Source organism: Eulemur rufifrons, chromosome 16 (assembly GCF_041146395.1).
Source record: "Eulemur rufifrons isolate Redbay chromosome 16, OSU_ERuf_1, whole genome shotgun sequence".
Classification (NCBI taxonomy): Eukaryota; Metazoa; Chordata; class Mammalia; order Primates; family Lemuridae; genus Eulemur; species Eulemur rufifrons.
Window position 1 is genome coordinate 32926035 of NC_090998.1, and position 24040 is coordinate 32950074.

Genomic DNA, 24040 nt, shown 5'->3' on the forward strand with positions numbered 1-24040 from the left:
AGTGGGCTATGATGATGCCACTGTACTCCAGCTTGGGTGACAGAGTGAGATCCTTACTCTAGGGGGAAAAAAAGGCATTTGGAGATTTTTCAAAAGGTTGTATATCTAGAGGATCACTTGAGGCCAAAAGTTTACAAGCAGCCTGGGCAACATAGCAAGACCCTGTCTCTAAAAAACATGTTTTAAAAATTAGTCAGATGTGGTGATGCACACCTGTAGTCCCAGCTGCTCAGGAGGCTGAGGTGGGAGGATTGCTTGAGCCCAGGAGTTTGAGGTTGCAATGAGCTATGATCATGCCACTACACTCTAGCCTGGATGACAGAGCAGGATCCCATCTCTAAAAAAAAGAAGGGGCTGTATGGCATAAATATTACATAATTATCTAACACTCTGAGTGAATTCTGAGAGAGTGTCTCATAATCAACATGTTACTATTTCTAAAAAACATAAATATTCACACTAAGTGGGAAAGTTAAAGACTATAAATCACCTCACATCAGTTCTACTCAGGTATTGCCGCCAAGTCATTACAGGTTAGGTCAAATATAAAAATGCTTTCAATTCTGAGTGCTTTTTGGATTACAGGATTGTGAACAAAGGATTGTGGATCTGTAAGAATTTTAGTAACAATTAAGATTTGAAAGATTAAGATTAATAATGTCCACATTCTTTGACACAGTAATTCTACTTTGTGGAATATATCCTAGGGATACAATCCATAAAAAGCTCTTCCATGGATATAGCCATTGCAGTTAATTTAATAAACATTGAAAATAACCTGCATGTCCATTAGAGAAATAGTTAAAAAAAATTATGATCTAACCAAAAAACTAGATTTTAAGCAGTTCATTAAAAAGAATGTTGATGAACAATTTGTGATAAGAGAAAATGCTCATGTTGTAATGTTAAGTGAAAAATGTAGAATCTAAAATTGAATGAATATATAAAAAGCATAGGAAAAAAGATCATAAGGAAACACACCAAAATATTCATGGTGGCTTGTCTCTCAGTTTCACTTCAGCACAGTATGACCCTTTTTTCTACGGTTTGCCTCTAGCCTTGTGTTCCCTGTTTGATCTTCAACTCTCTCTCCCTATATCCTACCCCTCTCTAATATATTGTTCTCTATTTCATCCCGTTAGTTAAGGCATCACCTTAACTAATGGCACTACTGACCATAGCTCCATTCCTCCTGCATTATCTCTTTACTCTCCAAACCTGCCCAGCACGGCTTCAAAGTAGCTTCCTATTTCTACATGTTGGCTCTCATCCGCTTTCCCCAAATCCAGGAAGGAGTGTAATGGGGACATAAGATTCATTAATGAGGGACAGCCTTGAACAGGGAATTGGAGACATTGCTGGTGTCTCTGACGGGGTCTTGTGAAGCTGATTCTGCGAATGCTGGAAAAACTGCAAGCTGGATTCAATTTCTGCAAAGAAAGGAACTGCTGCTGCTGGGGTGATGCTCTGAGGAGCCGAAAAAGGACTGGAAGCCAGTTAAGCAGACAAAAGAAAAGCCAAGTCCCTTCTTTCTCCGGCTTTGCAGTCTACTCCTGGCACCCCCTACTGGCAGAGCCAGGTGCAGCAAGCTAACAAAGCAGAAATGGGGTCCCAGAGTATAGCGAGTACCAGCTTCACATCACAAAGCTGAGTACAGAGTGAGGCTGGAGCTGAGTGACGATAACTTCTTTAACCACTAGGCCTCCACACAAACCCTTCTACACATATTTGAACTTCTACACGTATTTGACATTTCCATTAACTTTTACTATTGGACACTGATGTACTAAGAGATGCTCTCAAGAATAGCCTGGACTGAAGGCATAGTCATTTTTACCTTTGCGGTATAGCAAGACATCTCTACCTTTCCCCCTGTATGCAACTATCCTGTGTACAAAGACATTCTCAGCCTACCCCCAAAATGAGGAGACATTATGCCCAAGTTGTCATATCCATGTGTGGGAGGCAATCACACCACCCATCTCTACACTGTTGTAATTACTCCTTAAATTCAGGCACAGTATTATCTGATTTTCTGTTACCTAAAGACTAAAATTTAAAGTTAACCTCCAAAAGGCTGGTATTAATAAAAGGAAAAAGAGGAAGAAGAAAATAGTTCATGCTTACAAATCCACATACGTATATGTGCATACATAACAAGCAATGAAGAAAATACACGTATCTGCTACAGTCCTCCTTTCTGTAACTGGTCTTGGGACCATAGTTGTCATTTATAACTTTTTCCCCACTCACCCTGCCATGTGTCCTTTCCCTTCAGTCAAGCCCTTGGTTAGGCTGAGTTCTTTACCTGGTGAGGTGACTCAAGCCTTTATTCTCAAAGAGTCTGAATGCTAAGTGGTCCTAACTTGATCTGGCTGCTGACATTTCCATTAACTTTTACCATTGGACACTGAAGTATTAAGAGGTGATCTCAAGAATACCCTGGACTGAAGGCATAGTCATTTTTACCTTTGCAGTATATCAGTAACCCAGTTTTACCTTTGTAATCCAGTTCGACCTCCCCATTGAATAAAGCAACTCCCTTATTTGCCTGTTGGTTCAGTGGCATAAGGAGCACTAAATGTCCAAGTGGCAGTTTCATCTTCCAGTTCAACAGAACCATTGTTGTGGCCCCCCACAGAAGCATTCCTACCCTGGGAATTAAGGCTTCCAGATCAGTAGAGTTCAATCTTACGGGGATGGAAAGCAAAATTTCTGCAAGTACATATAATAGAAGAGTCACTCCCATTTCCATGTCTTGATTCCTGTATTTCTTCTGGCCACGGGAAAGACAGCACCACATATTGGCCTCTGATACACACTGCATCTTGTAAGATAGCATCCCATTCTTCAAGATGTTGTCTCCAAACCACCTGAGTCTTCCGTAAGCTATTCCACTGTTCTATTAGGCCAGATGCTTCTGGGTGACAGAATATATGCTTCTGGGTGAGAAAATATATTTCCCATTGTTGCATTTCTTTTGCAGTGAAATGAGTTTATTAACCACAAGCAATGCTATGCAGAATAAAATGAAAATGAATAAGGCACTTTATGAGTCCGTGGCTAGTGGTCCCAGCATTCTAGGCAGCAGAGGGAAATCCATATCCAGAATAATGTGTCTATTTCAGTGAAAAGATCTCTGTCTCCTTCCAGGAGGGAAATGTTCCCATATAATCAACCGCCAGATGGCTGGCTTGTGTCTCCGAGGAACCGTGCTAAGTAAGAGACCCAATGTTGATTTGTGCTCCTGGCTAGTGAGGTTACATTGCAGTAACAATGTAGCAAGGCTACAAGGTCAGTCTTGGTAAGAATATCCTATTGCGGAGCCCACAGAGAGCCTCTACTCTGGTCAACACAATCACTTTGCACAGGGGTCCGTTGAGAACCCATTAGGGTGACTGGGGGCAGTGGTTGACTGACATAAAGAGAATGTGTTGCTTTGTTCCCCTTGATTATTAAAAGTCTCATCCTCAGATGACACCCTTTGGTGAGTATTTGCATGGGACGCACATATATTCACACTGCGTACCTATTCTGAAAGGTCCATCCACATACCTCTTCCTCAAACCTTCTTGTATCAGTCTTCCAATCTTGTCCTGACCATCCAGCCCAAACATTAGCAACTGCCCATGAGTCAGTGCAGATCTGTACTTCTAACCGTGTTTCAGTCCAGACAAGGTGGACAAGCAAATATGTTGCTCTAAGTTATGCTCATCAGGAGAATTTCCCTCTACTACTCTCCCTCAAGGCCACATCTCAGTGGAACTGTAATAATATAACCATCCACCTCTGGTTGGTACCAGCATATCACGTGGACCCATTTGTAAACCAGGGCTGGGATTTTTCCCTCCTCAATCAATCAGTTATAAGAAACTCCTTATAAGGCAGTAGATGTGAGTTGAGGGAGAGGAACAGTCACTGTTGAAACACTCTTCATGAGAGTACTTATCTTCCATTTCTAAGTCCAATATCTTATATGCCATTTCCATTTGATAGATTGCTGCCATGCATGCCCAACCTTACAGCTTTGTCATCCTGATAGCACCCGTTTTTATAAAAGGAAGCTCAATTAGTATGGTCACTTGCTGTCCCATAGTTAGGCATTCAGCCTCTACCCATGGTTAAGTAGCAAGATAGGAGCTGTTTTTCAAAAGGAGAATAATTATCTGTAGCAGAGGGCATGGATTTGCTCCAAAGCCCTAGCAATCTACACTATGATTTTTCTTTGGTGCTTACTATATAATAGAGTGAATATTTTATGTGGATAGATATTTGAGTATTAAATATCACCATTCTCATAGTAATATTAATTTTCTTGTTAGAAAATTTTTATTAAAAATATGTTCTTTTGTGCTCGCTTCAGCAGCACATATACTAAAATTGGAACGATACAGAGAAGATTAGAATGGCCCCTGCGCAAGGATGACACGCAAATTCGTGAAGCGTTCCATATTTTTTAAAAAAAAAATAAATAAAAAAAAAATATGTTCTTTTATCTTCTGGTCTTCCTCAAAATTCTACTTTCATTTCTATTAATCTCATTAATGTTAATTTTGCCTTCACTTTCCCACTATATGTTTTTTTCTTGTATTTTGCTCCTTTTGTTTTCTATAGATAATTGCCTTAACTAATCTTCTTTCTAAGTTTTACTCATTTCTGTGTGTGTGCATGTGTGTGTCTATTTTGTTTATTTATTTGTTTTTAAAGGCCAGGTGCAGTGGCTCACGCCTGTAATCCTAGCACTTTGAGAGGCCAAAGCAGGAGGATGGCTTTGTGGTCAGGAGTTTGAGAGCAGCCTGAGTGACATAGCGAGACCCTTATCTCTACAAAAAAATAGAAAAAATTAGCTGGATGTTGGGGTTCACACTTGTAGTCCCAGCTACTCGGGAGGCTGAAGCAGGAGGATCACTTGAGCCCAGGAGTTTGAGGTTGCAGTGAGCTATGATCATGCCACTGCCCTCATGCCCAGGCAACAAAGCAAGACCCTGTCTTTAAAAAAAGGAATGCAGGGAGAGCAACTCTATGTGCATACCCCACAGCCAAGTAAGTTAATGGTGGTGCATTTATTATTAAAAAACAGCTTTTTAATAAACTCCACACTTGTAAACATTTCATCTCTACTTATATATTAAGTGGTTTTATAAGATTTCAGTACAAAATATAAATATTTTAGCTACACTTAGAACCCCTGGTAAAGCTGAATATATTTTAAACATTCTTATGTGAATATATTTGGCCCAGAAAAGTACTGTAACATATCCGAAAAATTTATAAGTACCTAAAATCTCTCTGCCAATAGCACAAACATAGTTACAATATCAAATTTCTCAGCAGTGAAAATAATATCCCCCTGAGACATAACCTTGGAGAGTGATATTTAAGGAAAAATTTCAATCTGTTGTCATATGTATCTTTGTAAGAAAATGATTGAACTAACATCAGTTTTTGCAGTAACATAAATAAATTTCCAGTATTCCTACAAGCATTTCTTGCTACAAACACATTGCCATTCAAATAATACATCTTATTAGTATATTATATTCTAGAATCAAACACATCTTATCATATAAGTAATATATATATACATAAGTAACATATTTTACATGCTATGTATTGTTTGACATTTCTCAGATTAAATATATTAAAATTTTTAAATATGAATAAATTTTGGAATCAAGCAAAAACCAGTGGTTAAGAGCATTATCTGTAGCCAGTGTTAAAGAAAAAATTATTCAGTATACTTGTTAAAGCACAGTAAGGAAGACTGTACTCAGGACCATGGCGATAGGTATAGGGACCACTGCAACAGGGTCTTGCAGTGGGGGAGATAGGTATAGATTGGGTTCAACTCCAAATACAGCGTGGGCCAGTGAGAATTTACAGCCAAGGAGCAGTGTGGGGGCCAGTGGATAGAAAACTGCTAAGAAGAAACATCAGGGGTAAGGAGGATTCTGGCTAAACCAACCTAAGAGGATTTTTGCTGAAAGACAGGCCAGGGTAACTGGACATCACCTGGGGAATGGGGGACGAGGAGGAATCTGATCAGATATTGAGGATGATGGGGGTGGAAGTTCTTGCTAAGCAAACTTAATAGGGTTCTTTGCTAAAACTGGAGGTGCAAGGAGGTACACAATGGGCCTAGCAGAAGGTTCAGCAGCCTGACTGAAGTTTAGCCAAGCCAGGAATCTTTGTTACCAAGTTGCTTGGATTGAAATTCTGGCTCTGAAACTTACTAGCTATGTAACATGGGCAAATTACTTAACCTGTGCCTCAGCTTTCATGACTATAAAATGGGGTTAATAATAGTATTTACTTATAGGACTATTATGAGGTTTAAACCAGTTAATATATGTAAAGCCATTAGAAATAGCACCTACCACTTACGAGTGTTTTCTGAGGTTGCTCAACAGAATGGCTAGACTCTAGAGCCAAACTGACAGTTTCTAAAGCCAGCTCTACCACTTACAACCTATAGGATACTGGGAAAGTTATTTATCCTTTCTGCACCTCAGTTTCCTTGTTTATAAAATAAGAGTGCTCAGAAGCTGGAGGGAGGTAAAAGTAAATAAATAAATAAATAAAATGAAAGTGCTAATAGCGCTTGCCTCCTAGAATTACTGTGAGTTGATATATGTAAAGCACAGTGGTTGGCACACAGTTATACAAACGTTTGCTTTTACCAGCAGTCCTTGCTCACCTGAGTGTCACTGAGGCTTGAAAAAAGGTATTTTTTTTTTTCTTTCCCATGCATCATGAAAGCCCAAACAGCTTAGCGGAATCGTTAGCTAGCCCATCCTCTCCCGACTCATTGAATACTCCCATGGGCTAGCCAGACCAACTACCAGGATTCCTTCTTTCCAGGAATTCCTTCTTTCCAGTTGTCCCCTTCAGGCAACTAGAAGTTTACAGATAAAAGGAAGTATAATAATTATTTATATTTTGAATTAAAACAAGTAGAGAGGTAGAGAAGCAGCTGAAGGGTGTAAGTTATTTGAGTTGGCTCTGGTTCTCCTACTCTGGAACTGTGTTTTATGTAGTATTTTTTTGTATCTAAATATTTCTAGATTTATCACCTAGCTTCCTCTGGACCTCAGTTTTCTCATTTGCAAAATGAAAGAGTGTAATAAAAATCTCTCATGACCCTTCCTGGTATAAACTTCTAAAACTCTGGCATTCCATCCACATGATCCATGGTGCTTGAGTATGGTGTGGCCTGAGAGAGAGAAAGAGAGAGAGAAGCTTAGTTTCTATTTGAATGAAGGCCATAGCTCAAATACCACTGTTGGTGACAGCTGCCTAAACTGTAAGTCTTAACAAATCCTATAATTTCTTGTTATCATGGAGCAGAAGGACCAAAATAAATTTTAATCTTTATAGTAATACGTATTGCTATGACTAAATTCCTATGAAACTCCTGACCTACTTTGAAATAACAGAATATTATAGGTTTGAAAGTTTCTAAAGGCTTTTCAAATCCAAGCATAAATTTTAAGTTTAAATGAGAAAATATATGTAAGTAAAAGTTCTTTGTAGAATTAATACATTTTACAAATGCAAGATGTGATCATTTATAAAATCAATCTGTTCTTAACTTATTTTAACAGATGAGCTTTATAATTATTATTCGTGGAGATGGAAATTTCACGTTATTTAGCAAACGTATAGAAATCCTTGATTCCAAACTGACATCAAAGCATTTATAGTTGATATGATGTCCAAGTAAGATTTCATGTATATGAAGTCATGCCAGTTGCTAGGAAGACAAGCAGATTTACTTTGATGGTTTTAAGTTTCCACATTTGCTTTCTGCTTCTCTGCCAGAGGCACATACTTCCCCCACCCCGCCGCACCAATAAATTTCTGTGATGTTTTTAATAGCAAGACATTTTTTTCACTGCCTTTTTACTTTGATCAGATAACAGAATGAGTAATCTGTCGGCAAAATTTGGTCATCTATTATTATGGCTCCTTGTATATCATGCAGTGGTTAGTTCTATAGTATTTGAAATATGGCTTGAGCTCATCTTAGCAGTAATATAGTGATCCATTTACCAAGGTATATTTGAAAGACAACTTTTGGTCCAAAATGGTGCAAAACCACATTATTATGTCTGGCACAATATTTACAACATATAGCACATCTCTTCACATACTCTGTAGCATCTATTTTAATATGTTTCTTGATCATATATTCATTAATCATCACAATTGATCTCCAGATTATTATTAACCAAGCTTTTCATTATCATATGTGATTACTTTTAAAAATTTATATTTCAGTCAATACAGTAAAATTCACTCTTCCCTGAATTTTCTTTCTTTCTTAAGAGACAGGGTCTCGCTCTATCACCCAAGCTGGAGTGCATTGGCATGATCATAGCTCACTGTAACCTCAAACTCCTGGGCTGAAGTGATCCTCCTTCCTCAGCCTCCCAAGTAGCTGGGGCTACAGGCACACACCACCATGTCTGATAATTTTTTCTATTTTTAGTGTAGAGACGGGATCTTGCTATGTTACCCAAGCTGGTCTTAAACTCCTGGCCTCAGATGATTTTCTGCCTCGACCTCCCAAAGTTCTGGGATTAGAGGCCATTGTGCCTGGCCTCTTCTATGATTTTGACTAATGCATACGTCATGTAGCCACCACCATAGTCAAGATATAAAACAGTTTCATCATCCAATAAAGGTCCCCTCATGCTGCCCCTTTGCAGTCAACCCTTTCCCCCCACCCTAACCAGTGGCAACTACTGTTCTGTTTTCTATCCCTAGATATTGCCTTTTCCAGAATATCATATAAATGAATCATACAGAATGTAGCCTTTTCAGTCTGGCTTCTTTCACTTAGAATAATACATTTGACATTCCTTAATGTTGTTACTTGCATCAATAGTTGGTTCCTTTTTATTGTGAGTAGTATTCCAGCTGTGAAGAACTCTTTGCCTAACCCAATGTCATCAAGATTGTTGTCTATGTGTTGTTCTAAAGTTTTAAAGTTTTACATTTAGGTCTATGATCCATTTTGGGCAAACTTTTAGGTAAAGTTTCAAGTATAGATGAGTTTATTTTTTACATGTGGATCCAACTGTTGTAGAGCATTTGTTGAAAACACTAACCTTTCTCCATTGAATTGCCTTTGCATTATTGTCAAAAATCAATTGACTATACTTTTGAGGGTTTATTGCTAGATTCTATTATGTTCCATTGATCTATGTGTCTATACTTCTGCCAAAACCACACTGTCTTGATTAGTGTAGATTTATAGTAAATCTTGAAATCAGATAGCATGTATTCTCCAACTTTCTTCTTTTTCAAAATTGTTTTGGCTATCCTAATTCATCTGCCTTTACAAATCAGTTCTAAAATCAGTTTGTTGATATCTATAAGAAATTCTGCTGATATTCTGATTAGAAATTGGGGTGAATTTATGGACTAATTTGGTGAGAATTGATATCTTAACATTTGTGACTATTATATTTTTGGATGCAACTATTTGATACTAAATTTTTGCAACCTTCACTTGTACTAAATAAAACATGATGTCATCTTATCTTGGTTAACCTAATGTAGATACTTGGGTTTTTTTTGTTTGTTTGTTTGTTTGTTGAGACAGAGTCTCACTCTGTTGCCAGGGCTAGAGTGCTGTGGCATCAGCCTAGCTCACAGCAATCTCAAACTCCTGGGCTCAAGCAATCCTTCTGCCTCAGCCTCCCAAGTAGCTGGGACTACAGGCATGTGCCACCATGCCCAGGTAATTTTTTCTATATATTTTTAGTTGTCCTGCTAATTTCTTTCTATTTTTAGTAGATATGGGGTCTCACTCTTGCTCAGGCTGGTCTTGAACTCCTGAGCTCAAACAATCCACCCACCTCGGCCTCCCTAAGTGCTAGGATTACAGGCATGAGCCACTGTGCCTGGTCCTAATACAGATATTTGAAAAGAAGTTCTTTCAGTGTCAATTGAGTTGTTTGCAGGTGATTAAAGGATGACTTTCTGCTATTAAGGATTTTATTGTTTGTTTGTTTGTTTGTTTGTTTTAAGAGATTGTATCTCTCTCTTTTACCCAGGCTGATTTTGCTTAGAAGATCAATATGCCCCAGATCAAACAATTTTGATTTTGCAGGCTCCCTTAAAGTCAGGAGTGGTCAGTTGACATGGTTTTAGCCAATGACTTAGCTAATGAGATGTAAGCAGAAGACACAAATCTATTTCAGAGTTTCCAGGAAGGTTATCATCGTACTATTAAATGGGGCAGACTCAAATGGGCACACATTTTGCCCTTTCCTCCATCTCTTCTTCCTATCTATAACTAGAACTTGATGCCTGGCATTACAGAAACCATCCTGGTACCATGAAGTTGAAAGCCACATGCTAAGAACGATGTCTAAGGATGCAAGCAAGATCCTTTCCTGATGATCTCATGAAGCTGCAATATCAACCCTGAAATGCTAATTCTTAGATTTTTTATTTCATAGGATCAATAAACTCCCTATTTGATTAATCTGCTCTAGGTGGAGATTCTGTTAAATACAGATGCAAGCCTAACTCTTACATACTCTCTCCTAGTTTCCCCCCAAATGTGGCTCTCCCAGCTCTTCTTAACACACTATTTTGACCATAGAGAAGAGACTGATAATCCTCTCACACCCCATGAAACATAGGCCACGGAGGAGATGTCATCATTCTCCTTTCTCTTTGTTAATTTTAGACCATTATTCTTACACTCTTGTGCAAAAACACCTCCTCCTTCAAGGTACACGACATTGATTCCATCCTTGAACACTCTGCATCACTGTCATACCCTACTTCCCAGAAAAAGTCCTCCTCAATCTTACTCTTGACCCAGAATTCCATAATCAGTCTAGACAATTTCAATATTGATATTCAACATCTTTATAATGAAGAGTTTCTTCTCTATCTCTCTTGTTCTGTCTCTGTCTTTTTTTTGAGACAGAGTCTCACTCTGTTGCTCAGGCTGGAGTGCAGGGGCCCTATCATAGCTCACTGCAGCTTTGAACTCCTGGCCTCAAGCCCATTCCCAAAGCCACATTCTGAACTGTGTCATCTCCTTAAGCTCCAATTTGTGATTCATTTTTTTTTTTAAATGAAGATATCTTTTAAAAATTCAGTATATACTTAATTTTTTAAAAAGAGTTTTTCTAATCATCAAATTTAATCCATTTACAATGTTTGCAGTTATGATAAATTTGGACAAATATTACCACTTTATTTTGCATTTACTATTATATACCATGATTTATTATTGGTTTTTTCCTCCCTATTTTGCTTTTTGTTAATCAGATTCTATTAATTTGATTTTTAGTTTAACTGTTTAGGGCTTATACATTCTATTTGAGTTTTAGTAGTAACCAAAAAGGTTTTGTTTCACAGTTTTATTGAGGTATAATTTATATGCTGTTCGATTTACTCATTGTAAGTGGATTATTTTTCAATTATTTTTAGTAAATTTATACAATTGTGCAAACATCACTACAATTCACTTTTAGTATTCTTCCTTTAGCCTCTAAAGTTTCATTGTGTCCATCTGCAGTTAATCTCTGCCTCTGCTCAGCCTCACGCATACACTGAGTTTCTTTTCATCTCTATAGTTGTGCATTTTCTAGAAATTTCATAGAAGTGAAATCACAATATGTACTCTTTTGTGTCTTGCTTCTTTCACTTAGCATAATAATTTGAGGTTCATCCATGTCATTGCATGTATTGGTCAGCCATTCCTGTTTATTGCTGAGTAGTATTCAGTGTGGATATACCATTTTTTGTTTATCTATTCATCAGCTGATGGATATCTGAATTTATTCCAATTTTTGACTAATGAATAATGTTGCTAAAAATGTTGCCATAGTTTGGATGTTTGTCTCCCCAAACCTCATGTTAAAATTTGATGCCCAGTGTTGGAAGTGGGGTCTAATGTAAGACATTTGGATCATGAGGGTGGATCCCTCATGAATGGCTTGGTGCCATCCTCACGGCAGTGAATGAGTTCTTGCTCTATTAGAGCTGTTTTTTAAAAAGAACCTGGCATCTATTCCCTCTCTTTCCTGCTTCCTCTCTCTCCATGTGATCTCTGCACATGCCAGCTCCCCTTCACCTTCCACCATGAGTGCAAGCAGCCTGAGGCTTTTACGAGATGCCCAATCTCCCAGCCAGCAGAATCGTGAGTCAAATAAACCTCTTTTCTTTATAAATCCCCCAGCCTCAGGAATTCATTTATAGCAATACTAAATGGACTAGGACAAGTCTTTGCATAGACACATTTTCAGTTCTCTAGAAGTGGAATGGTTAGGTCATGTGATAAGTGTGCATTTCTGCTATCCATTGCTTGACATGAACAAAGAAGGGAGGAAGAGCTCAACTGTGTAGCTACTTGTATTCCAACCAATTTTCCTGACAGTTCCATTGAGCTCTTTCTTGCTTTCCTCATATAGCCCTTCTAAACCTTGAGCACCCCTAGAGTAACACCCATATTTTTAATAGTTCTCTTCCTCCTTTGTTTTACGTTTGGGTCCTCCCTCAAACTGGGCCCATCTACCTTTTACTTTTCAGGGCTACCTCACAATTTCTAGCCTACCAAGAGTACCTTTACTTGTTTTTCAACATTATTATGAATTTATTTATAGTGTAACTGGTTAAATTGCAAGTTCTGCACAAGATCATAAGACAGCAGATATCAGTTTCCAAAGTGCAGTGATAGATTTTCAGAGCAAGAGGTTGAGAATCAGTTAAAAAACTGACCTACAATGAAGATATAAATGGGTTAAGAAAGTGGAGGATGGAGAAAATTTGTGAAAAGATTTATCTGGAGAGAGCTATTGCATAATGGTAATTCCACTCCTTGCCTACAACTCTATGTTTTCTCTCTCATCTCAAGCCTAGCCGGAGTAGACTTCAACAGACCACTTGGAGAGCTTGATATGTGTCCTCTGGACTTTCGGAAGCATGGCTTAGTGTCTGACATGGCCTGAGTAATTGAAAGATGAGAGCCTATGGCAATTGGTTTGAAGAAGCAGAGCAGAGGTGCAAGAGAGATTCTTCTGCTTTGAGAAGTAATTGCATCTCCCTCTGACAGGAGCCAAAGGTGCATGACTCTCAGGGGCGAGGTGTAGAACCCTTGGGAGGAATATCAGCCAAGGTCATTTTAAAAGTGCTCCAGCCTGGAGGGGCTTATGCCAAAGATAAAGGAGACTCTCTCCCCACCCTAAGAGAGAGTGGGTGGACTGAGAATCTACAGGAGAAGAAGGAGTGGACACTATGAAAATGAATTTATCGTAGCACATGCAGTTGGATAAACACAAGAACCTAAAAATACTCCTGTGAGAGAGTCCACTTTAAACACCTGCAAGGCTTAGAGAGCATGAGGTCATCTTCTAACAGTATCAGTCACATGAGAACTTTCCATGCTCCTGTCCATTCCTCTCTCCTTGTGCCCCAACACTCCTGTGTATTATTAGGCTGAGGGAGAAGAAACAAAACGAGAAAAGAAACCAATCACACCTCGTTTTCCAGGTGTAAGGAGGCCTGCCTGAAGCTGGCTCTAACTGCAGGAGAGGAGAGGATTTCATTCAAAGTCAATTTTAAATTATGATTCTTACAAAGAACTGCTCATACTACTAATAACTTCCATATTCAGGAGTGTTTTGTGACTTAAAGTGAACATAAGGTTGTCTGTTTTCTAGGAAAGACCCAAAGAGTCTGGGGACCTCTTGCAGCTCTCAAGGGGGCAGCAAAACTACTTCCTCCACTTAATAAATTTTAAAGGGATAGTGGTCAACTGCGTAAAGTTAGCCTCATCGATTACAACCCATGGGATGGGCTTGTTAAACGGTAGGGTTATAATTATTATGTCTGTTCTGTTATTAATATTTCTAAGGATTTAAAAATAGACAGGCTGGAGTGTTTGCATAATCCAATCTTTTCACCTCTGAAATCTTTTATTCTGGTTTCTGAAAATACCATCCTGTTTTTCCAATTATCTTACTCTTTCTCCATTTTTACTTCTAGTCACCAGCCCATTAAACCCTCTGTCTTTCCCCAGCTTGGACTTAACTTCCTTTCTTTGTCATCCAAGACACTCTAGTGCATTATTTCAACTTACTATCCCATTTCCAGAATTCAACCTGCTGTTGCATCTCATCCTTGCTCTAATCCTGCTATCTGCCTTTTCTGGTCTATACTAGGCTGCTGAGCAGTACTGAAAAATAAGTATTTAAACCCACACCTAGCAAATTTCTAGTCTCTAAACTTAGCTGGGCTTCTAGTACTTCTTTGTAAACATTTATATATTTTCTTGGATCTGTTCCTTCTTCCACTCACTTTAGTAGCTATTATAATTCTTTGCCACTCATTTCAAACTCTGTGTCCTGAATGAATTCATATTTCGTAGAAAATACTGAAACAAAGTTTGTGACCAAGTTCTCTCCTTCTCAACTCCATCTACAAATTTATGAGTATCTCCATCTCCTTCCCTGTTCCCTGTAGCCTCAGGTGGAGATTATTTTCCTCCCAACTGAATGTATTTTGTTCACCCGTGCTCTGGGTCAATGCACGGGAGTTATCAGTGATTCTTGTTAAAATGTATGTTTTGATTCAGTAGATCTGGGCTGGGGCCTGAGATCATGCACATCTAACGTGCTGTTCATGCTATTAGGCCACACACCACACTTAGGGTAGAAAGCCTGTTGTTTGATATTCTCTCACCTCCTTTTGCTCTACTAATTATCCTTTCTCTGTGCTTTATTTTCAAACTCTCTTTAATGGCTCTTCAGCATATAAAATGCTGGAATTTCTCTGATCTTAAAAAAAAAAACAAACAAATCTTTTTCCAAAATCTTTTCCTCTTAAGTAATCACCCAGTCTCACACCTTATCTGTATTAGTTATTCATTGCTGCACAACAAATTACCCTAAACCTTAACAGCTGAAAGTAACCGTTTCTGTAGATCAAGAATCTGGGTATGCCTTGGTTTAGGTCTGGCTCTGGGTCTCTCGCAAGACTGCAATCACGTTGTCAGCTGGGACTGTGGTAATCTGAGAGCTTGTGTAGAGGAAGATCCACTTCTGAACTCATTCGTCTGGTTGTTGGCAGGATTCAGTTCCTTGCATGTTCTTGAATGGATGACCTTAGTTCCTTATTGGCTTCTGACTGGAAGTGTCCATTTGCCATATGGGTCTCTCTCTAGGGCAGCTGACAACATGGCAGCTGGCTTCTACCTGAGTAGTAGACAGCGCAAGAAAAGACAAGCGAGATGGAATCTAGTCATTTTGTAACCCAATCTTGGAAGTGACAGTCTTTCACATTTGCTGTATTCTATTCTTTGGAAGCAGGTCCTTATGTCCAACCCACACTCAAGGGGAGGGTATTGCACACATGCATGAATGCTAGGCAGCAGGGATCATTGGGAGCCCTCTTAGAAGCTGTCATTTTTGTTCACTTCTCAGACCTTTAGGTTTGGGTTCCCCCTTTCACCACTTACTAAAGGTGCCCTATTGTCAAATCCAAAAATCACTTCTTAGTACTCACCTTACTTGACCTTTTACTTAGCTTTAATCACACCACTCTCTCCTGATTTTATTCCTACTCCTTGGACCAAATCCTTTTCAATACACTTTTCTGGTTCCTCTTCATAAACATACACATATATATGTATACATATTTTTGAGACAGGGTCTCACTCTGTTGCCCAGGCTAGAGTGCAGCAGTGTCATCATTGCTCACTGCAACCTCAAACTCCTGGGCTCAAGCAATCCTCCTGCCTCAGCCTTCCAAGTAGCAGGGACTACAGGTATGCACCACTGCACCTGGCTAATTTTTCTATTTTTTGTAGAGACACAGTCTTGCTTTTTGCTCAGGCTGGTCTTGAACTCTTGACTTAAGCGATCCTCCCGCCTCAGCCTCCCAAAGTGCTAGGATTATAGGCATGAGCCACCATGCCCAGCCCATCTACACATACTTTAAATGTGGATGTTTCTTAAGTTCATCTTACTTCATCTTCTTCTTGCTCTTTATGCAGTATCCTCATCTTCACCTACAGCTTCCATTATCACATATACATTATAATGCCTAAGAATTTTCTGTGGAACTCCAGAACAGTATTTCTGGCTTCTGGATGTCCCATAAGCATCTCAAAAATGAACTCATCCTTTCCCTCAAACTAATTTTTCTTTTTGCTTTTCATATCCTGGTTACCAACACCATGATCTACCCAACTGCCCATGTGGGAAATTAGGATTCATTTTAGGATCATGACTCTCTGTCATCTTCCATATCCAGTGAGACCCTAAGTCTTGGTACTTTCATCTCTTTAATATCTTTCATATTCTAGCCATTCCTCTGCCTGTCCTAGCACCTTTGATTCCCTCAATAATCTCTCCTCCACACTGTAAACCTCATGAGGATGGGAGTGTACCTTGCTGACCTCTATAACCCTAGCACTGGCCCAGGCAGTAGGATTCTTCCTAAATATTTCTTGTTCCACTGATCAAAACTAAAATTTAGTGTTATTCTAGTGTTTAGAGGTCTTTAATGACTTCCAATTACTTATCTAAACTCCTTAGTATCATGGCAGAGATATTCTGTTATTTGGATGCATATATTTGTTTGTCCATATAACAGATGAACCCAGAAGCCTAAATTTTTTAAGGTCTTCAATCTGCTTTTACATTTTTTTTCTGTCACTTCCCTCATTGTCCAGTTGTCCATGACCACTTCTTGTGCTGTCATCATGCTTGCTGCCACCACCGGCCCTGTCTTCCTTTCTAATCTGTTGCTTCTGTGCTGTCATAGGTGAGGAACACAGGAACTGACTGAAAATCCAACGGGCTGTCTTCTGTCTTCTGGGTAAAGTTCATGAGCATTAGTGCACAAATGTTATAACATTTCATTTGGTTTATCACAGCTTTCGCCTCTTATTTCCTACCTCTTGGTTGTATTATAGAGTGGAGAAGTTGTTGGATGAATGTCTTTTAGACAAGTGAGGTATAATTATATATAGCAATAAAAAAAACTATGTCAGCTCTATGTATAGTTTCTTTTAATTTTTTTTTTAGAGACAGGGTCTCACTCAGTCCCCCAGGCTGAGGTGCAGTGGTGCAATCATAGCTCACTGTACCCTCAAACTCCTTGTCTCAAGTGATCCTCCCACCTCAGCCTCCCAAGTAGCTGGGACTGTAGGCGTGTGCCACCATACCTGGCTTGCATATGTTTTCTATATGGGGAAACAAGACTATTTGTAAATCAATAATCTAGTACTTAAATCTGAATAAATTATAAATGGCTCTCTCATTCACTCCATTTTTTACTTTATCCCCAGCCTTTTCTTATCCTACTTTTCTATCATTGCAATCTCAATAATAAAATGGTATACGGCAATGTACATGACTGTAAAAGAGAGGTCTAGAAAAATCGTAATGCTTTTCATTTTCTGTCATACAAAATCAGCCTATCCACTGGCATATGGATAGCTTGTCCCTCCTGCCTCCCATATAAGTTAACTGAGGTTGTGATAGGAATATGATTTAAATAAATATATCACCGATGCTTTTATTGTTCAAAAATTGTTTTAGAGACAGGCTCTCGCTTTGTGTGTGCAGCGGCCTGATCATAGCTCACTGCAACCTCGAACACCTGGGCTCAAGTGAGCCTCCTACCTCCCAAGTAGCTGGGGCTACAAGCTTAACAACTATGCCCAGCTCATTTTTTTCTTTTTTTCTTTTTTGTAGAGGCAAAGGTCTTGCTATGTTGCCCAGACTAGTCTCAAACTCCTCAAGCAGTCTTCTTGCCTCAGCCTCCCAAAGTGCTGGGATTACAGGCATGAGTCACTGCACCCAGCCTCACGGATGCTTTTAAAAAGGGCCTGTCAAAAAGCTATTTGACCCCTTTCCCAAACAAAAGCAAAAACTAAATCCACTGAACAACCCCATCTGCAAGTGAGCTGATTCCTCCTGCCAAAATAGGGCAAACAGTATTTGGAAACACCTTAAGTGACAACACTCTTAAGAGCTGTCCATTAGGCTAGGTATTTGTGAAGATACAGACACATGAGAAAAGCAAATAAGCAAATATGGGTAATCCATTAGAAGTTCCCAACTAGAATTAGCTGTGAGAGCCTGGTGTGGAAGAATGCAACAGAAGTAGTTTCCACTGGAGCTGAGCTTTGTTTATCCTACTTATCTGAAGTCAGAGCCAATAATCCCAATGATCCCAAGAATGGCGATAAATGTTTTTCTACATTTAGAAAGAGCCAATTGGCAGAATCTTTGCAAATGGGCCAATTCCTGCTCTTAGTAACAGGATACAATTAGGGCTCTGCTGATTTAATGCTAGTGGGTCATGTGCCTGCAGTTGTTTCTTACTAGCAGAGAGAGATTTACGCCCATTCTCATGTTGATGGCTCAGCGCCATGTGCAACCACCTGAACCCACTTAAGAGACAAAAGGGTGATGTTTTTATTTAGAGAACAAAACCAAGCTACCTGACCTTAGCCTCTGTCAAATGCCAGGTCTGGAACATTATGCCTTCAAAACTCGTGGAGGAACATCTACGAGGCTTTCTGTTCTAAAATAAAGGCTGCCACGTACCTCGAGTTTCCTCTGGGAGGATAAAAAAAAGGCTGCCACAGCACATCTTTGTTGGATTCCACAGAAACCATTATTCTGCTCTTCGTTGATTGGATTCCTTTAGCTCCAGCTGATCTAAATCTTAATTAATCGTCTAGGACTCTGCCTTTTCTATTTATCTCTACTGATTTTTATTGTGTCATTGTGCAACTTGGTTTCTGTCCTTGGCCAATCTCTGATTCTGCTTTTGCTTTATTTTACTAGGTCTCATTGACCTGCTTGTGCCCTCCTTTGTATCTGGTTTCAACTTTTGGCCTGCTTTTGTTTTAGCTGTTCCCCAGCAGTCTGTAGAGACTTTGATCCATCATGCAACACAAGATAAGGAGAGCCACATTAGAACAGTGTAAGCTGCTTTATCAGCCCTTTTGACCTCCCATCTTCTAAAATGGTTTTATTTGTAGGCTTTTTAGTTGAAGTTGGCTGACAGCCTTGTATTATGGCCTTTAAGTAAGAATCTTGTAATGGGGTTGGATAGAAAGTAACATTTCTTCCCTGGGTTCCCATCCTTTACATTTTTAACATGAATGCTGATGATCTGTGAGAGAAAGTGCTTAACTTACTAAATGAATCCAAGTTGAAGCACCCTTTTTGAAATGATTTGGAGTTGTTATTCCACAAGAATAAATGTGAAATGATAGCCCCATTAAATAAAAGAGAGAAAGCCAAGAGAAAAAATTCAATATTTTTCTCTTAAGTAATTAATGACGCCATATGTGAATCTAAGTGATTTCTGTAATTTGCAGATTTTGTCTCAGCTAAGAGCTAAAACTGTTTAAAGAAGCACTAGGGAGGCCTGCACCCCTAAAAGTTGCTGTTTCATGTATTTTAACTCCTTCATTACTGCCAACATTCAGTATATAGTGTTTTTTCAATTTTCAATGGATTATTTCATTTCAGAAACAAATGTGATTGTTGTAAGGATTAAATCAATTGGAACAGAGCCTCACCCATAATATAGACTTTTGCTATTATAATTTGTTAAAATTATAATAATGGGTTAGGATCAAGATAGTGCTGATGGTATCTGGCTAAGAATATCTGAATTCTGTCATGAGCCTGTCATGCCTCTCTGTGATAGGGTTGAGGGAGCTATATGCACAACAGGGGCAAAACAAGTCAAAGTAATACTTCATTGTCAGCTCTACCTTTGGCTCCAAACCCTAATGTAAAACTCCAGAGAGCTGCACCAGAAGAAGGGTAGACTTAGGCTGGAGGCCACAAACATCAACACCCACGCAAGCAAAATGGCACTTCCAGTCTCTGCTACCTCATTCATACTCAAGTATTGCGATTTGCTATTCCAGTAGTATGAAAATGACAACTTCCAGGGCTAGAGAACAAGGGACAAAAAGGAGAGAAAAAATTGTCTCCTGAGCATAAAGCCATCTCCCCCAGACCTTCTCATGCCAGAGCAAGACACTGAGCTTGATTATGTGGAAAGAGAGACAAAAGGAGGGCAGAGAAAGAGGAGATTTAGGCTTCTACCAAGTCTTAAGCCTTCCTTCCATAGCCTCGTGGATACAGAATAGAAAAGAAGAGAAAAGGCCGGCTCAGTCTTGAAGATATAGTACTAGCTCTTGTTGCTACCTGAGTCTTGCTAGGGCATTTGATAAATGACTGTGCACCAAGCCGCTAGCCATGGACAATGCAATGTTCATAAACTATACAAACTGCTCCTTGTGGACTGAGTCAGAGGACGAAGGAACAGAACCAAGAGTACTACGTCTGCCTATGGGCAACACCTATCTCCTAGGATTGTGAAGATGATTGGCAATAATGTATGTGATGTACATGGCAAATAGTAGGGCCTCAAATTGTAGCTATTCTTCTTTGTTTTGCTATTATTATTATAGAAAATCCTGTACACAAAACTGAATAAAAAAGCAAAAATTATTTAATACTTGATGTAATAATTGCATCTCTCAGAACTGTAGCAAAAAGGGATTGACTACTTAAGACTCAAAATTTGAGTGATTTTATATTGTTTTCTCTGTAATTGGTGGCTGCAGGTGGTCAAATACAGTATTTAGGTATAGATTTAAGACACTTAAAAATGAGTACAGAGCTTGACAGTTATGTTCTATCTAGATTTAAGTCACATTTAGAATTTGGCTGGGATGCTAGCCAAAAGAGATTTGATATAGTTTCATGAGATAAAATTACAACATGAATCATCATGTCTCTAGCCTATTCAAGTAAAGATTTTTTCCAAAGGATAAAGACCAACATAGTTCATAATTTGATGTATATGTGTTTGTGCAATTTGGTTCTTTAATGTCAAGTGATATGGTAGAGAGAGCATACATTAACTAAACATTTTTGAGTTTATCAGATGAGAACTAAGTAAACAAATGCAAGAACATGTGTTTTTTTTCCTATTTAAAGGGAGGCAGAGGTAGTAGCTTGAGATTTTCTAGTCTAAGCTATCATTTAGACAACATAGAACATAAAAATACAGATAGATATCTTTGTAAAAGCAAGGATTTAAAAACCCAATCATCATGTTTTTTGACAGTATTGGACAAGTGCAGAATGTTGGAAGAAATTATACTGAGATCATCATCTTATACTGCAGACATTAAACATTTAAGTTTAACTTTAGAATTCCTAATGTTTGTTAAAGATGAACATGCAAGTTTTAAAAGGCTAGTCCAGTAAGATCGTATCATGGTTACTAGGTATTTTTTCATTTATACTGGAATTTTTGGTTGGCTAAGCTTTCACAATAAACCAATTTAATCTTTAATCTTTAAAGTTATAACCTCTGGGCAATAGCATCTGGCATTATACCGAAGTTAATTAGAGTAACAGTTGTTTTTTTAATGGTATTAGAAAAAGAGAGCAGTAAGATAAAGCCCAATCTAATTCATATAATTTAAATAAGACATGTTATGTAGACTGATTCTGCATAAACTTAAGCATCATCTAATATTGCAGCCATAAAACATGTAGGCTACTTAACTTCTCTATGACTTGGTTTCCTCTTCGGTAAAACAGACATACTTCATTCAGTTCTTATGAAGATTAATTTAAAGTGCTTAGCATGGTACTTGGCAGATAGCAATATATCAATGTACATATGATAGCAATACGTTAACAGTAGCAGTAGTGGTGTATGGGAAATAATGGCTTAATATATAGTTACATGAAAGTAAATAAAAGGTATATTGCTTTAGAATTTACCCACCTAAAATGTGAACAAACAGTATTTTCTAACCAACAAAAATAAAATTTCTGAAAAATACTCAATGCATAATTAATATTTAGCAAACATTCAATAATACATAATTAATGCTCATTAAGCATTGAAAACAGAAATTAATAAACTTAAGATGTTAAAAAATTATATACATAAAGTAGTGCTTATCATCATACATTTTATTGTTTTAAATTTTTTTCCCAAATCCAGAGGCCCCCTAAAAAGCCTTCCACTGTAGATTATTAGTACTTTGAAACCCTATTATAACATAGCTTGCTAGTACTTAGATTTGTATACATGTGTCGTTATTTCCTCTGAAAATTATATCTTGTCCTAAAACAACATCTTATTAATTTATTACTTTTTAAAACTATGGGTTAAATAATGTGTCCCTGAAAAACAAATATTATAGTGTTAAGCTAAAAGAGGCATTAATTTTTCTCCCTAACACAAGGATTTCTATATATTTATTTTTATTTTGGGTAAGGCAAGTACTTTCCAACACACTATAGCAGTATAGTTGGCATAATTATTTTTCCAGATTTGTGTAAGTTATGAATCATTCATTATTAACTCTCTAGGATAACTTCATAAATTGTGGTCTTAGAGAAATAAAACCACTTTTTTCAATCATTTGCTCACTCTATGTATATTGTTTTCTCCCATGAATTTCAACTGTATTAATATGCATTCAGCACCATTTTCCATCTCCTCTTTATAGTCTAAAGGATTCTTCTATGTAGAGAAAGAGTAAAAGAGTGAAAGCAAAAGGGGTAGAAAATAGGGTTTCCAAAACTCTGGGAATTAATAAGAGAAAAGATATGAAAAGGATGGCATGAAAAAGAGCGAAGGAGAAGCACTGAGTATATAATCTAACACTAATCTGCCCTCATGTCTGACTATAAACTTTGAATTTGTCTGCTGGGGCTACAGTTATATGAAGATCAAAATGTGTTAGACATATAAGATAATTCATTTGCATGGCTTCAGTTAGTGCTAGCTGTCTCCTGGGAGCTCAGCTAGAATTTTTGAAAAGTATCTAAATGTGTCTTACCTTTTATAGCACGATGGTTGAGCTCCCAAAGGGAGCATCTTGAGTGCTAGCATTCCTAGAACAAGTGTTTCAAAAAGCCCAGGTAGAAGCTACAAAACTTTTTGTGATCCAGCCTTGGAAATCACAGGACATTATTTCCAATGCATTCAATTAGTCAAGCAAGTTACTAAAATCAGCCCAGATTCAAAGAGACAGAGGAACTGGACTCTCAATGGGAAGAGTGACAGAGAATTTGTAGTTATCCTCAATAAACTACAGATATGAAAAAAAAATCTAGAAATGAAAATCATTATAATCAAAATTAAGCACTTAGTCCATGAGTTTCACAGAATTTTTGACAAAGTTGAAGGAATTAATGATCTGGGAGACAGAACTGGAAGAGAATATTCAGAATATAAAATCTCAAAGATAAAAAAAATGCCATGGGAAAAAAAAAAAAGACAATGGAAACCAGAAATTAATGAAATAATTTTTTAATGAGCTAAAAAAAAATAACTGCCAACATAATATTCTATGACCAGGGAAAATATGCTTGAGGAATGTTTCTTTCACACAAACAAAAATTAAAATAATCCATTACCAGCCTATCCATATTAAAGGAAACACTACAGGGTGTTCTCGAGACAGAAAAAGAAAATAATCCTAGATATAAGTTCCCTGGTGCAAGAAGGAATGAAGAACACAAAAGTGGTAAATGTATGGGTACATCTAAATAAGCATGGACTGTATAAAACAATAATAATAGTTTCCTGTGGGGTTCAAGATACACAGAAATTAAAATAAATGATAATGCTAGTATATAAAACAACAGGGGAGGTAAATGAAGTACTAATTATCATTAGAATTTGACAAGTTATGAGTGTATTTTCAAGTCCAGATATAAACCCTTATATTTATTGTAAATTGATTTTCAACAAAAGTGCCAAGGCGATTCAATGAGGGAAAGGATAGCTGGGGATTAATAAGAAAAACAAATGGTGATGAAACAATTGGATAGTCACATGCAAAATGATGAATTTAGACCCTCGCCTCATACCATAAACAGAAATAAACTCAAAATGGATCATAGACATAAATATAGCAGGTAAAACTATGAAAATTCTAGAAGAAAACATAGGAGTCTTTATGGTCTTGGCTTAGACAAAAATTCCTTAGATA

At 37.9% G+C, this 24040-nt stretch overlaps 1 protein-coding gene and 1 non-coding gene across 4 annotated transcripts in view; both read left to right on the forward strand.

Moving 5' to 3' along the window:
* Positions 1 to 24040, forward strand: part of PPHLN1 (periphilin 1) — a 182086-nt gene that overhangs the window by 5036 nt on the left and 153010 nt on the right. The gene's annotated exons all lie outside the window — the stretch shown is intronic.
* Positions 4351 to 4457, forward strand: LOC138397661 (U6 spliceosomal RNA). Its single transcript, XR_011235794.1, has one exon. It is a non-coding gene; the product is annotated as a U6 spliceosomal RNA (small nuclear RNA).